Below are 15,359 nucleotides of genomic sequence, written 5' to 3'. Positions count from 1 at the left end.
CACTGGCTGCCTCCCCCGGATTTCCTGCTTATGCGAGAAAGCAACACCGCACGTGCCCGAGCTGATATTTTCCAAGTTCTCGGCGACGTCCAGCCAAAGACAACCTCATCTCTACAGCTCTCCTCCCACCTCACACATACACATGCTAACATTTGCCCCATTTCCTTCGAGGCCTTTCTCTGTGTAGAGGCACACTCCTTGTCTTTGAATTCGGGCTCCTTCACTAACCAGGTAGGTCCCTAAAGTAAACCACTTGAGCTCTGTGTATCTCCGTACTTGATTTGTAAGTAACAGTAACTTCCAAGTGGCATTTTTGAAGGCTCCGTGAAATGATATGTCAAGTGATGAGCCCAGCGCCTGGAGTTTAACATGTGCTTAATAAATATAATTATTACTGATATCAACATCTTACATCCTGCTTTTTTGGGGGGCCTGGTATTATACCATAAGCGTTTTCTCCTGTTATTAAGAAGTCCTTGTAAACACCATTTTAACAGTACTGAGAACTTCATGTGCACTTAACAAATGTTAGTTACTATTATTAATATCAAAAAATCACGTACTTTCTTTTGACTTAACATCATGACATATGCGTGACAATAAAAAAGTCTTTATTCATTGTTGATGCTTGCCTGGCGTGTTCTCATATGGCTCGACCAGGAGTCAGAAGATGTTTTATGAAAGGGCCAAAGAGTAATATTTTAGGCTTTGCAGGTTATGTGGTCCCTGTGGCAACTACTCAACTCTGCCATTGGGGTGCCAAAGCAGTCCCAGACAATACATAATGGAATGGTCATGACTGTGTGCCAATAAAACTTTATTTACAAAACCTGATGGAGAGTGGGGTGCCCGGGTGGCTCATTCGGTTGAGCGTCCAGCTTCGGCTCGGATCACGATCTCACGGTTTGTGAGTTCGAGCCCTGCATCGGGCTCTGTGCTGATGGCTCAGAGCCTAGAGCCTGTTTCGGATTCCGTGCCTCCCTCTCTCTCTGCTCCTCCCCCGCTTGTGCGTTCCCTCTCTCTCTCTCTCTCTCTCTCTCTCAAAAATACACATTAAAAAAATTTAAGAAAAGATTAAAAAAAAAAAAACCTGATGGAGGGAGAGCGAGATTGGCCCAAGGGCCATAGTTTACCGACCTCTGGGCTGGATCATCATTGATTGAACCAATCCCACTCACTGTTACAGCTTAGGCTGATACCCAAGTTGGATACCATCGTACTATTCGTAAATAAGTGCACAGAGAAGATCTTAATGTCCTTGACTGCATTTCTGACTGTTTCCTTAGGATAGTTTCTCAGAAGAGCAATTACAATGTTAAGGCTCTTGGGTCATATTGTCCAATTCAGCAGGCATCATTTGTTTAGTCCTGTATCTTTGCCTGCCCCACCACTCTTTTCCAGCTATTTCCTGAGCAAGAATTCTGTCTCTTCCAACAGACTTCCAGTTCCTCACGTATAAAGATGTGACGTCTTATTCTACTGCTGTATGCCTTGTCTCCACTTTACCATCTTCCTCCCACCTCCAAAACACACACACACACACACACACACACACACACCTGTGCAATGTCTATTGTGACCACACGCATGTGATGTACAAGGGAAACTACGCAGGTGGCTGAATGAATGAACCCCACATGATTAAAACCCCAAGGAGGCATGAGCCACATAAACACAGCCAATCGCTGAGATTGGAAGGTAAGAGACCTTCATAAACGAGATGATAAATAAGCCTACCCCTTTCCCTCACACCCCATGGCAAGATGCCAAAGAACACAGTGATTTGTCCCAAAGTCGTACATCCCTCTTTGCTTTTCCAGAGCTTGGTGTCAGCCGTGCCTTGCCCCTTCTCCAGAGAGGCCCTTGGAAGGACATTAAGGGCACCGCATGGCCTCTCCACACCCCTTTTGTTTTCCACCAACTTGTTTTGCAGTCCTATGCCACGATGGACCCTCTTGCCATTGAGATTGACGAGAGTTCCCACCTCTGCCAAAATCCAGTTCACGAAAACTGGAAAATATTCTCTTACATTTCTTTTCACCTAGAAGTTTTCATGAAACCAAATGGCAGTTTCCAAAGGTGAAAAACTGTGATTTTCCCAAATTCCTGCGAAGTGAAAATTGCTAGTTTCACACACCTCCACCACCGATAACTATTATTACTCTGGGCACTAGGTTAGCACAGTTTGTTCAGGAAAAAATAAAACCTGGGTTATATTCCCAGCAGGCCTTCAATGTTCCCGTGGCCAGACTTTGACAGACCAGGAGCCAGAGGGAGGTCTTCCTGACGTTCCGGTCACCAAGCCCAGCATCACCATTCCTGTGGATGCCTGCAGAACTCAGACCCCCCCCCCCCCAACTAGACATGGCCAGACTCAAGAACAGGCCACTTATCCTCCCAAAGACAGGGACGTAGTCCCTGGGAGACCACAGGTGCGTCTCTTCTGTGAAGAACATGGACCCAGACTGTCTGAGAGGAGATATACGATGTTTCCTCGTCATCTTAGAGTGGAATAAGTAGGATTCCTTAAAATGGTGACCCGTAGGGGAAATTGTTCCCCTCCGCTTTTATGATATTAGTTCATAGGGCAGCCTTGACAAAGTACCACAGACTGGGTGGCTTAAACAGAAATTTATTTTCTCCTAGTCAAGGAGGTTAGAAGTCCGAGAGCAAGGTCTTGGCAGGTTTGATTTCTTCTGAAGCCTCTCTCCTTGGTTTCTAGGTGGCGGTCCTTCCCCGCCGTGTCCTCTCCCGGTCTTCCCTCTGTGTGTGTCTGTGTCCTAATCTCCTCTTCGTAGGACACCAGTCATATGGGAATCAGGCCCGCCCTCGTGATCTCATTTTAACTTAGTTATCTCTTGGGGCGCCTGGGTGGCTCGGTCGGTTGGGCGTCCGACTTCAGCTCAGGTCACAATCTCACAGCTCGTGAGTTCAAGCCCCGCGTTGGGCTCTGCGCTGATAGCTCGGAGCCCGGAGCCTGCTTCGGATTCTGTGTCTCCGTCTCTCTCTCTCCCCTCCTCTGCTCATGCTCTGCCTCTCTCTGTCTCAAAAATAAATAAACATTAAAAAAAATTTTTTTAACTTCATTATCTCTTAAAGGCCCTCTCTCCAAACAGTCACATTCTGGGGCCCTGAGAGATAGGACTTCAGCATATGAACTTTGGAGGGACACAATTCAGCCCCAAACTCTCCACATCCCCAGCCAGGCCATCTCACCACCGCTTCAGAGACCATCCGCGGTAAAAGCACTTTGTGGGCTTACCTAGTTCAGTGGTTTTCCAACTGTGTTCCATGGAGCCCTAAAGCTTCCTAGAGTGACCTTCAGGCTTCTTGCACCGGGAAGGAGGAGAGCGAGTAGGACTCTGGGGCTCCAGTCCTGCCTCAACCAAATCAGCGCGGCATTTATCTGCCCTACACTGGGGCTCCATTTAAGATTTGGTTTGGCCAAAGGGATCTTTGTTTTACAAAATGCTTGGAAACTGCTGACTATTTTTCAAATGACCAGACTGCAATGCCGAGAGGCCAGGAGAGTGCCTGGGACAGCGCAACCCCTTGCTGGCATTTCTGGGTTAGATCTGCACTCTTCCAGTCTAGTTTAGAGTCCCTTCCACGACTCCATACTGAGGCGGCACGTAAGCGAGACCTCCAGAACCACGGCACCGTGTAAGGACCTTGGAGATGCCACAAGGTGAACAGCCTGTTGGAGTCAGGGGCAGAACTCATATACCACGTAACATCATCTTAGATGTTTGGACATGTGGATCTGGGCTTAAGTGTCGGAAAGTCTGAGTCATCATTATCCTGATGTCAGATGTTGCTTGGAAATTTTTACTTCAAACGGGAAGCGAAAAGGGCCCCATTTAGGTGCATTTGGGTGTCTCATCTAGGAGTCACGTGGAGGGCTGAAAAGTGATAAATATCTTTGGCAACAGCTGTGGATAACTGGGTTTGCACGCTTTCCTGGGTGTCGGGCTGTCAACGGCAGAGACAGAGAGGAGGGAAAAGCATCAGCCGCCGCTTAAAAAGAAAAGAAAAGAATAATAATTAAATCTTCCAAAGCCCAACATGCTGAGCTCACAGGAGAACACGAGTTTTGTCACACGTACGTTCTGAAGACATGCCCTGTGCTTGGGATAGCCCAAGAAGTTCTTGGCTTTGAAAAACAAAGTCATTATTTTTACCTAGAGACAGGACAGGGTAGGGGGCGGCTTTGGGGTAAGAGGAAAAGGTCTCTTCTGCAGCCATACACTGCCGGTCGGCTTTGGAGCTTTGGGGCTGGAGATGGGCGTTGAAGCTGAGTCAGGTCAGCGCTGTCCTGGGCTCCAAGATAAAATGGATGAGAAAAATGGGAATCTAACCCAAAACCAGAGTCCTGACCCCAGCAATGGGAAGCTGCTTCCCTACATTTTTCTTCGGAACGTCCTGGTAGGGACCAGGCCAGGCAGTTGGGGCCACCCAATTCGGTTGGTGCCCTCATAAGACCTGAGCAACTCTTTTTTTTTTTTTAATGTTTATTTATTTTTGAGAGAGACAGAGACAGAGCATGAGTCGGGAAGGGGCAGAGAGAGGGGGAGACACAGAATCTGAAGCAGCTCCAGGCTCCGAGCTGTCAGCACAGAGCCCGACGCGGGGCTCGAACTCACGAACCGCGAGATCACGACCTGAGCCAAAGTCGGAAGCCCAACCGACTGAGCCACCCAGGCGCCCGTGAGCAACTCTTTATAAGTCCTAGAGAGAGTTCCTGGAGAACAGCCGGCCTCACACAATGGAGCGAGTTTTACCACCTCACAGGCTGCTCCTCTGCAAGGCCCTGCTCCCTGGCTGGGCTGCGTCTCATTGTGCCCTAGCCTGGCTAAGCCGGGCCCTCCACCGGGGCTCAGCTGCCCCGGTGCCCACCCACTGCCATCCCGTAAAGTTGAAATCTCTACTCCCTAAGACCCAGCAATCCCATTTCTATAGATCCATCCAATAGAAACTTACACACGGTGCAGTAGAAGACCCACACTAAAATGTTCATAGAAGCAGTATTAACAGTTGTTTAAAAAACACAACAAAACTGGATAAGACTCAAATGCCCATCAGAAGGAAACTGGATAAATAAATTGTGCTCTATTTTATATTCAGACCATAGGATAGTGTCTAGCAAAGACAATGGATGAAACACAGCCTCGCACAATACCAAGGATGAATCTTAAAAATATAATTTCAAGTAGGAAAAAAAGCAAGTCCCACAGACCTCCGAGAGTGTGATACAACCTTTCTAAAGCTCAAAAGAAAACACACACACACACACACACACAAGCAAAAATAAGCTCTATGTTACTTAGCGGTACATACGTAAATAATAAAAAAATTGTTTTTCATTTCTAAGTAATGGAACCGTAGACACTTTTCAGGATCATGGTTATTTCTGTGGTGGAAGGAGGGGACTGAAGGAAAGAGAGCCATCCAGGATACAAAGATATTGGAAAGGTGTATTTTGGGGAAGTGAGTTCACAGGGATTCATCGCTCATTTGCATGTTGTGTGTCCTCTTTTATGTGTGCATTAAGTTATGATTTCTAAAACACATTTAAGTGCTGAAAGCCGAGGCTCAGGGAGGCTGAAAAGCTTAGCCAGGTTTACACAGCTAGTAATTGATCGTGCCGGGGTTTGAACCCAGGCCACTGGCTATAGACCACATGCAAACCACTGAGGCCCCACTGCCTCCTATGCACTCGGCTTGTCTCAAGGGCAGCTGCACATATCTCCACGTGTGACTACAGGGCACAGAGGAACCGATTCTAATGACTCATCTCTCTCCGTAAGGAGACGATGTAGACTCCGGATAACTGAAGCCTTCGGGGTGAGGTCAGCACTGGCCTGTTCTCTTCCCCAAGCTGGTTTCAGGGACCCCAGTCTGCCTCTCAGTCTCCCGCCTGCCTCATTGCACGGGACACATGGTGACCCCAGCTCACCTAGGAGTCTCCGAAATCTGCCTGCCTTTGCTCCAAGTTCAGGCTCTGTGCGGTCATCACAGATTTGTAAAATAAGGAAGAGAGCCACAAAAGTAGGGAAGTCCATTTCAACTTCAGTTCATCATTTCAGCTCCTGACCGTTCCGAACCAGGAGTCTGAGTGCCTCGCTTTGGGACGGCACCTCACAATTGCTGAAAGGCCTTCCGTTCTCTCCTGGCTTCCTAACGCTCACCTCTGGGAAAGGAGCTCTTACTGCTCTCCCTGTTGACAAATCAGAAAAGTGGCACCTGGAGACAGTGAGCACATCGCTCCAGGTCAAGGCTGTGTGACCCTCAGCTGATCATTTCCCCTCTCTGGGCTTCGATATCCTCGTCTGTAAGGCGGAAGGGTTGCCCCTGGTGATATGTAAGGGGCCTTCCGGTTCTGGCAGTCTGAAGTTCTCTGGGGTGCAAAACCGAGGGGAAAAAAAAAATCCCCTCGCCCAGTTTTACGGTTTCTTCAGGAGGGACTTGATGACTCGAGGACCTCCACACCAGGAAGACAACACGAGTCCAAAACAACCAAAGAGAAAAAGGAAAAGACAAGAACATAGCAGAAGGAGATTTAAAAAAGAAGACGAGGAAACAACTCCTCCTGCTCTATTTATCACTTGGGTCAGATTCTCGAGGGCCTGAGCAAATAATTTGGATGTCTTGTCCGTTGCGTGGCGCCGAGAGCAAACGGCCTATGGCCAAGTGAACACAGAGGAGAGAAGAAACAGAACCGCGCTGTCAGCTGCATGGCCAGCCTCGTGCAAAGACAATGGGCGCTGGTTTAATTTCCCCACCGCCTCCCAAAGTCTGCTCAAAGCAAAGTCAGATGTCTTCTTCCCAGAAAGTGGAAGAGGAAAATATCAATCTGTTTCGGGGAAAGTTACGAATTGCGTGTGCCTGGAATACTTGATATATGACTGTAGCCTGGTGAGCAACAAGTGATTCTTGCTGTTGCATTTGATCTCGGGATGGTAATGTGCTCTCCTGACATCATCCAAATGGAGAGTGACTGAGGATGTTTTATATAAGATGGTTGCAAACTTCAAAGGCCACTCTTAACCCTGAACCACCCCCCACTCCCTCCCTTTCTTCCTCCCTTCCCTCCAGGCCCTTCTCTCCCTTCACCCAGCAAATTGTTTCGGGGCCAAAAGTGATTGTAGGACGATCAGGAATCAAGGAACTTGTGGCAGGTGGTACCACCTGCGTCTGGGCAACAGCCTCACGGACGGCATCTGCTCCCCAGTTGTGGACGGAGGGAGGGGGCCGCGTCGGAGCTGGATTCCCAGACAGCCGAGCCAGCAGCCTAGGCCGCCATGCAGGGAAGAGGGTAGGGGGCCCTGAGAGGTGGAGGAGGGGAGGTGCTCCCTGGGGACCTGAATTTACCACACATAAGGAAACTGAGGCCCCAAGAGGTGAACCCGAAGTTTCCCAGCACTGAGGGGCAGGGGCACATGCAGACCCCAGGCAGCTGACTTCCAGCCCGGAATTCTTCCCCTACACCCACGCTTGGCTGAAGGAGAAAGTCGTCCCCTTCACCTTCTCTCTCCCTGGGGTTAGTGGGAGCTACCGTTTACCCGGGGCTTACTCTGTGCCGGGCTCTGTCCTCAGCGCTTAACGCGGATTAACTCATTTTACCATCACGTGAACCCAGTGGTTTTCGACTGCCGTGATTTCACCCTCCAGGGGACATGTTTATGGTCACGATTGGGGTGAGAGGGTGCGATCGGCATCTAACGGGGAGAGGCCAGGGATGCTGCTAAACATCTAGCAATGGACAGGACAGCCCCTGAAAACAAAGAATCTCCCAGCATAACATATCAGCAATGCTATGATTGGGAAACCCTGTATTAATCCTCTGAGATATGTACAGGTATATGTATTATTATTATTATAGTAGTAGTTGTTGTTATTGTTTTGATGGTGGTGGTCCTGGCAGTTATTCTCATGTTACAGATGCGGAAACAGAGATAAGTGCCTTGCCTGGGGTCACACAGCTCATAATGACAGAGCCAGGAGGTAAATCCAGACAAACTCCTAGCCAGGACACAATTTTCCTCTCTAATTATGCAGTGAATGCAAGAAGCCAGGTCCATCTAAAAATTCCCAGAAATGCAGATCAAGCCAAAGAACCCTTGGCCCTCACCCAAATTCACTTCCCTCCCCACAGCAAGCCTCACTCCCCAGGTGGTGCATATTCCTTGGCCTGTTTCCGTCCACGTGCACGAACACGGAAAGTTCCACTGTCCTATTGTGTGGTTGGAGAGTACTTAAATGAAGCTATCCTCTACTTATCTTGTTCAACTTGCTTTTCCTCACTTGCCCACGTCTTCAAAATCATTCCATATTAGGACATACAGGCATACGTGATTTTTAAGCAGCTACTTAATATTCCATGGTTTGGATATCATCACCCCCCTGTTGATGGACATTTGGGTAGTTTCAAGTTTTCAGCTCTTTGAAGTATATGGTACAGGAGTCAAAAGCAGAGGCTTTGGAATCAAACACACGTGGATTCGAATTTTGGACTAGCTGTGTGAATTTCAAGGAGTTCCTCAACCTCTCGGAAACTTGGATTCCATGTCTGCCAAATGGCAACCTCACAAGACTGGTGTTTAAGTTTTCAATGACACTGTATAAGAAGGGATAAATGCAGTGGCTGGCACATGGGAAGTGCTTAAAAGCGACAGAACTTGCTGATATAATTACCATGCATCATGATAACATACAATCATCATCCTTATCGTCATCACCATCATCACCACCACCACCACCACCATTTGCATTATTGTTATTAATCCAATTAGTAGTCTGCCCAAGCCAATTCACCCAGAAATGCCATAAAAATCCTCGGGGCCACCGTATTTGTGGATATCGAGGAGGGCACTTGTTGGGATGAGCACTGGGTGTTGTACGGTAACCAATTTGTCAATCAATAAATTATATTTAAAAAAATCCCCTGGGTCAAATGGTGCACGATCCCACGTCCAAAGACTTTGAACGCTTTCCCTGTATTAACTGACTCAACCGTAAGGTCATCCATCAGGATCCTGGGGGCTGGAGAGGTTCATGCTTCCAGGGTGGGTTCAACGTGGACCACTTTCCAACTTGGCCAACGAAGGAGTGACAGCTGCCATGAGGAGCCTCGGCCAATGAGTGCACACGGAGATCCAAAAAAGGACAGGGGAGTTCTGTGCCCAGCTGACCCCTGAACCGACTAGTTAAGACGTGATACTTGACAAGCTCAGCTCATGACACAGCGGGGTCCTGTGGGGGCAGAAACCCAAAGCCTGCACCAGTATTTCTGGGAGTGCACATGTAGAAATGGCTCGGAGGCTGAGGTTGGCCTCCAGCTAAATTTGTAAACAGGGTTCCATGTAGTTCCCTCTTGGGTGTGTCCCGAGAACAGTCCCCCATGTCCCTTGGAAATAGGGGGGGGTGGAGGGATACCTCTTTTAGGAGCCTGAAGGATAGGTCTTAGAACAGAAGCTTGCCAAGAAGCTTGCAAATTGGGACAATTATCCCAAGAAAAGATCCCCAGCTACTCACTGCCTGTTATTGCTCATATCCTGGAGGGGATGGGGAGGTGGGAGTTGGGGGGCATCAGAGGCCGACTGTAATAAACACCTGTGGTTTCTTTCCCTACTGTTTCTCCCTCGGGGAATCCCTGAGAAAGATACTGACACTCTGGCCTGGGAGGTGGGGTCACACCCACGGTAGACCAATCACAACAGAACCTCACCTAGAAACAGTGATTGCGCCTAAGGCTGGCACATTGACTCCAAATGAGCCAATCAGAGATCTCCTTCATTTTTTCCCCCCAAACTGGAAAGAGAGGTGGCCTAGCTTTTCTTCCTAAGACAACAAAGCCTGTGGGTTTGTCTCTTGAGTCGCTGGCCATCGGGCAGGTGTCTAAGAGCACAAGACCAACACAGACACATCCGTGGAGAGGTGAAGAGGTCATCTGAGAGCCGTCCAAATTCCCAGAAGCACTCTTCCCCATCCTCCCAATTGCCTAAACCAATTGATTTATTTTTGCTCAAGCCTGTTTGAGGTGGGTTTCTGTTATTTGCAAAAAGGGGGGAGGGGGTGAGGACCTGAGTAATGCATCAACCAAACCCGATAACGCGGTGCTGCAGCTGGGCGCTCTTTCCGGGCGCATGAGTAACATCTCAGTGACACCTAAGTAAGGCTCGTAGACCGGGAGCTCCGGAAGACTTCCCGGTGATCACGTAAGCCAGTGTTTCTCAAAGATTATCACCATTTTTCAAAGATGGAGGCTGGTTCCACCCAAAACACGAACAAAACAAGCATTGCTGAGCCCCCCCCCGCCTCCGGAAGTCATGCCAATAAGACTCAGCCTGGAGTCAAGGGGGGACCTGTTGACAGATCTATTTGGGAGGTGGACTCCGCAGGTCAGGCTTCCGCTGGCCTGCCCTGCACACACAGGCTCTCCCGAGGACAGTGGCTGTGTCTGGTCACCTGCCAGGCTTGGCCCCCAACCAGCTGTATGTCCGGATGAAAGGTAATGTATGCGCAGTACACATGTGTGTGTGCAAATGTGAGCGCACGCGTGCACAGGAACTGAGAGGCGCCTGAGATGGGGTCCCTGGGTGACTTGCTGTTCCGTGTGTGTGTGCGTGTGTGCTGTGTGCACGTGTGTGCGCGCGTGTGTGTGTGTGTGCATGCGCGCACGTACGCGCCGACCTGCAACAAACCAAGCCGTGAAAGAGAAGAGTCTGGTTCGACCCGTGCAAGTGAGGGGGTGGGGCGTCCGTGTGCCGGGTGCTTGCTGGGTAGGGAGGGATGAGTGCCGAGTGGGGCGAGCAGCTCCGGAGGAGAAGCCCATCTCCCTGCCAGCCCTGCCCGGCAAGTCACAGGGCAGGTCCCCACCCAGGCCGCCTCCCAGAGTGCGAGCGGCAGGCTGGCCTACTAGAGGCCCTCCCGGGCCTGGCAGGCTGGCCACCGGCAGAAGTCCTGCCCAGAGAGGTAAATCCCGCCCCCCGCCCCACCCCCACCGTGTGCAAGCATACCTCCTGTCGGCCTGCAGGCTGCAGACATGAACTTGGTGGGAGAGACACCCTGGTTTGCTTTTCCTGTCCTCAGGCAGCTCCCCCGTGCAGAGGAGAGAGGGCATGAACAAGTTCCAAGGGGCGGTAGGTAGCCCGCTGGGGGCTTTCCTGGCGAGCCACCCACAAGGACCTTCAAGGCGGCTGGAAACACGGTTTTGAAGAACGAAGAGCTGTGATCTCATGGAAACAATCACCCGCCGTGGATGGGCCATTCCGGAGACACTGGCACGTTCCCAGCTCTACAAGGAGGGTGTGGGAATCTCGGGGGCCTCTGCCAGGCACACCTCAAGGAGGCCAAATCTGAGTCACCTGTCTCTGGGCTGGGTCCCCAGGCACCTTGCTCGTGTGAGGGCTGGACCAGGCCCGGCCTTGGTCACATCCCGACTTCTGCTTCCCGTTCAAGCCCCCCGCAGGCCAAGCTGCTCGACTATTTCCGATTGTCCATTTTCTCGGGCCTTTTCCACCCGAACCAAAGGACGCTCTTCCTCCTGCGGTTCCGGCCGGCCCCGGGACTGACACGGCCAGCAGCCAGCGGGAGGCGGACTGCACTCTGGTTCACAGGAAGGCTCCTGGGGGAGACCCCCACGTCCCCCCGAGCTCTGTGCATGACCCACATCCCGATCCCTTCCTCCCTCCCCAGTGATGAAATCATAGCCTCAATCTGGACCTGTTCATGCCACAAGATAAATTGTCAAAATGTTTTCATCTAATTGGGTCTTTTTCAAGTCAGCTGAAAACCATCAGGCGGGGAGCCAGATGGGGCTGGTGATTAATGAGGGACATTTGGTTGCTTCTCGACATCCATCATGGAGTCCCACTTGGGTGGGAGTGTTCTAATCCCCCGCCAGGAATGGGTATGCCGGGGCAGATAACTGAGGCCTCTCCTCGCTTCTGTGGGCTGTGAAGTGTGGCCTTTTCTCCACAAGGCTCCAGAAACTCAAATCCAGAAGAGGCTGCCCATGACTAGGTTCCAGACTCAGAGATGGTCTCTTGTCCCCAAGCGGCCCCAGCTCCATCATGGGCCACGGCGACTCAGCCATGCTCCAACAAAGGGGTCGTGAGGGCACAGAGTGGAAGGGAGACAGAGGTATCTGTGAGCCTGGAGGAAGTTCCGGCTGTCCCTCCATCAGGGTGGGCAGGGTGCAGGGGCTCCGAGGCTCAGCCTGGGTGGCCACCCTCCCTCTGTCTAAAAGGTATCTTGCCTTCGAGTTGATGGGCTGAGGGGTTTCAAGAGAAAGTTCCCCGTGCCCAAGGAAACAGCCCCATAGGCACTCTAGAGGGCTCATCCAGGCTGGGCTTCCCACTTGCTGTGTGACCTTCCGTGAGATTTACCCCTCTCTGAGCTTCTGGTGCCTCCTAGGTAAAATTCAAGTAGAGCCCAGCCCTCTGGTTCTCTGGCTGTAGCTCGAGTTGTGTCCTCCACCAAAGCCATGCATGGAAATCCGCTGGGAGCGCTGTAACAACACGGATGCCGAGGTCCATCCCAGCAACTGAATCGCAATCTCTGGGGGTATGTCCCGGACCCTGGCATTTCTCAAAGGTCCTCGGGTGATTCTAAGACGCCGCTCAAGCACAGAACTCACGAACTAGAGGAAAGTGGCATCTTCAGCCCAGCTGAGCCCCGCTGACAGGTGAACCCGGAGTGTCAGGCCTTGATCTCGTCACCCGAAGATCGGAGCTGTTCACATCAGCCCTGTAGGAATGTTTAGAAGGTTTAAAGGCAAGGGGAGTCTCAGAATACGTTGAATGGTTTCTTAGGGAGAAGGAGGCTGAACAACTCAACGTTCTCACCGTGGTCATATCCGCAGTGTCTATGTATTGTTTATTCGTCCAACAGACACGTACTGAGCACCTGCTGTATGCCAGGCATCCCTGGGGATGCAAAACAGAATCCGTCTCTACCCTCGAGAACCTTGCAGGTTCATGAGGGAGGATGACATAGATTAGTAACGACACAAACGTGTGATGGCAATCTGTGCTATCTGCCGCGGAGGCTGCGGGAGGGCCAGGGTGAGGGCCGAGGAACTTGGAAAGCTTCACCCAAGACAGACCTGCACTCAAGAAGGGGCAAAGCAGGCCACTCAGTGGGGGGAAAAGAATCTAGGCTCAGGGAACAGCATTAGCTAGTGACTATTACTTGTTACTTACCAGCATTTACTACTTAACGTTTTCATTCCTTGATAAATGCGTTGCCTTTTACTACATACACATATTTAAGGGCAGGAAAAGTGCCCATGTAGACGCTAGGGGTGCCACCTCCCTCTGTGTTCTAATCATCCCATGATCTGTCTCCCCAGCTGCACAGGCGCTCCTCATTCTGCAAACCCAGGGCCTGCCTGGCATGGTGCCGGGAACACAGTAGGTGCTTGGTTTATTTGTACTGGCCGGTGGATAAATGAGCAAAATCTTACTTCCGTTCACATACGTGCCTCTACTCCAAGCCAGGCCTCTGGGAGAAATTACAGGAAACTTCAGCTCATCTGGGGAAGCCATTCTGCCCACACCACCCAGTGGTCCCCTGTCCTGTGTTCTGAGAACCTTAATGGAGGGGTTTGAATGAAGAGGTTCTAAGGGTAGGATAAGTTACTCTGACTGGCAAACTCTTAGACATCCTTTAAATGCTAGCTCGGATGTCCCTTCCTCCGGGAAGCCTTCCTTGATGCTCTAGCCACCAGTAGATCTATCTTCCACGATGCCATTGTCACCTGTGACATACTGGTTGTGTATCCACCCTCCCCTCCCCACATCTCAGATGATAACCTGCGTGAGTTCTGGGGCCTGTGTGGTTTGCCCACCATTGCATCTCCAGCACAGGGCAGGTGTTCGGCAAATAATGACTCAATTAGCCTCATAAGACCAGTTGTAATTACACTCAAAGTTAATATGCACGCACATGGAAGTCTTTTGGCAAAGTGTGAGGATGAAGAAGAGAAGGTGGCATGGGATTGACCCTTCGCTTCTGCAGAAGACCTCACAGAATGGAACGTTACGAACCCTCTGGCTAAGTCAGGCCCCTCTGGGCCTGGTCACCCCAGTGCCAGGAGCTGGGAGGTAGCAGCTCACGGTCCTTTGCCAGTTCTGCTGGAAAACCAGCTACGCACTGCCTGTAGGCACCTGGGGACGGGCAGCAAGAAGACTGTTTTCTCCTCAAGGAGAAACCGAACATAGTCTCAACTCTGAGCAAGTTGTCGGATCATCCCCAGCGTCCACAAACTTGTCAACTGGTGTCAGCCGCGAGCTGACCGCCCTCGCTCACTGCCGCCCATCTGCCCAGCGGAACACTCTCGGTTAAAATTTCACACTCATGCTGAAGTGGTTCCCAAGCCCCAGGATTTGTTTTTCCTGATGATCCTTTCCTTTGATCAGCGAGACCCAGTGAAGTGGGATTTAGTGCCTAATTTATTTTAGGTAGCGGGGAGGTTGTCTCTCATCTAAACGGTCATGGGTCCCTCCTTCCCCAGATTCAGGCGGCTCTCGTTCCAGGGCCTGGCCGCAGAACCGGGAGAAGCTGGAGTGTCGATGACAAGGGCCTTGCAATCGGAAGATCTGGCTTCCGGCCTTGCCCCCGCCCACTTCCGGCGTCTGTGACCCTGGGAGGGTCTTACCTGCTCTCAGAGTCTCTGTTTCCATATCGGTACTAGTATCATCGTATCTATCTTTTTGGGGTTATTGTGAGCCTTGAATCAAACAATGCTTGTGACAGCCCTTTGCCTTTGTAAAATAGACTTCCTGGTCTGGGTCGTTATTATTCTGTCTCTTCCAAGGGGAGCAGAATGGTTGACCCCAGAATGAATTTCCCTTCTCATCTCTGAAATTCATTTAGTACAGGATATCTCGATTTCAGCTCTATTGACAGTTGGGGTAGGAGAATCCCTGTTATGGGGGCTGTCCTGAGCAATGTAGGGTTTTTAGCAGCACCCTTTGCCCCTATCCCTAATGACAGTAGCAGATCCCCACCCCCACCCCACCCCACCCCCATCCCCAGAGTTGTGACAGCTAAAAATGTCCCAGATGTGGCCTGATGTCCCCTGGGGAGAGAAACCATCCCGGATCAAGAACCACTGTTTTGGTAGGACCCATGGTATTTTTGCCCCTAGACATGATGGATTTTTCTGGAGAGAAGAGGCACAGTGACAATATACACGAAGGGTTCTGTTTCCGATGAGCGATGTGAGTGTAGCCGAGTCCTTAACCTCTGTGGGCCTCAGTATATTGTTGGTGAAAAGAGGGCAGGAGCTGAGATGCCCTGTAGGGTTTCTTCACCTGGTGCTGAGTCCTTTTTCCAGAAGCACTTTTGTCAGA

The 15,359-nt window shown here is 50.7% G+C and overlaps 1 long non-coding RNA gene across 1 annotated transcript; it reads right to left on the bottom strand.

Moving 5' to 3' along the window:
• Positions 1 to 1,109: 1,109 nt before the first annotated feature.
• Positions 1,110 to 14,972, bottom strand: LOC113600310 (uncharacterized). Its single transcript, XR_008292191.1, has 4 exons — positions 13,853 to 14,972; positions 11,019 to 12,750; positions 3,263 to 4,017; positions 1,110 to 3,040 (listed from the first exon to the last, which is right to left on the bottom strand). It is a non-coding gene; the product is annotated as an uncharacterized LOC113600310 (long non-coding RNA).
• Positions 14,973 to 15,359: the final 387 nt, after the last annotated feature.

The sequence above is a fragment of the Acinonyx jubatus genome, chromosome D2, assembly GCF_027475565.1.
Source record: "Acinonyx jubatus isolate Ajub_Pintada_27869175 chromosome D2, VMU_Ajub_asm_v1.0, whole genome shotgun sequence".
Taxonomy (NCBI): domain Eukaryota; kingdom Metazoa; phylum Chordata; class Mammalia; order Carnivora; family Felidae; genus Acinonyx; species Acinonyx jubatus.
This window is presented reverse-complemented; position numbering and strand designations above follow the sequence as displayed.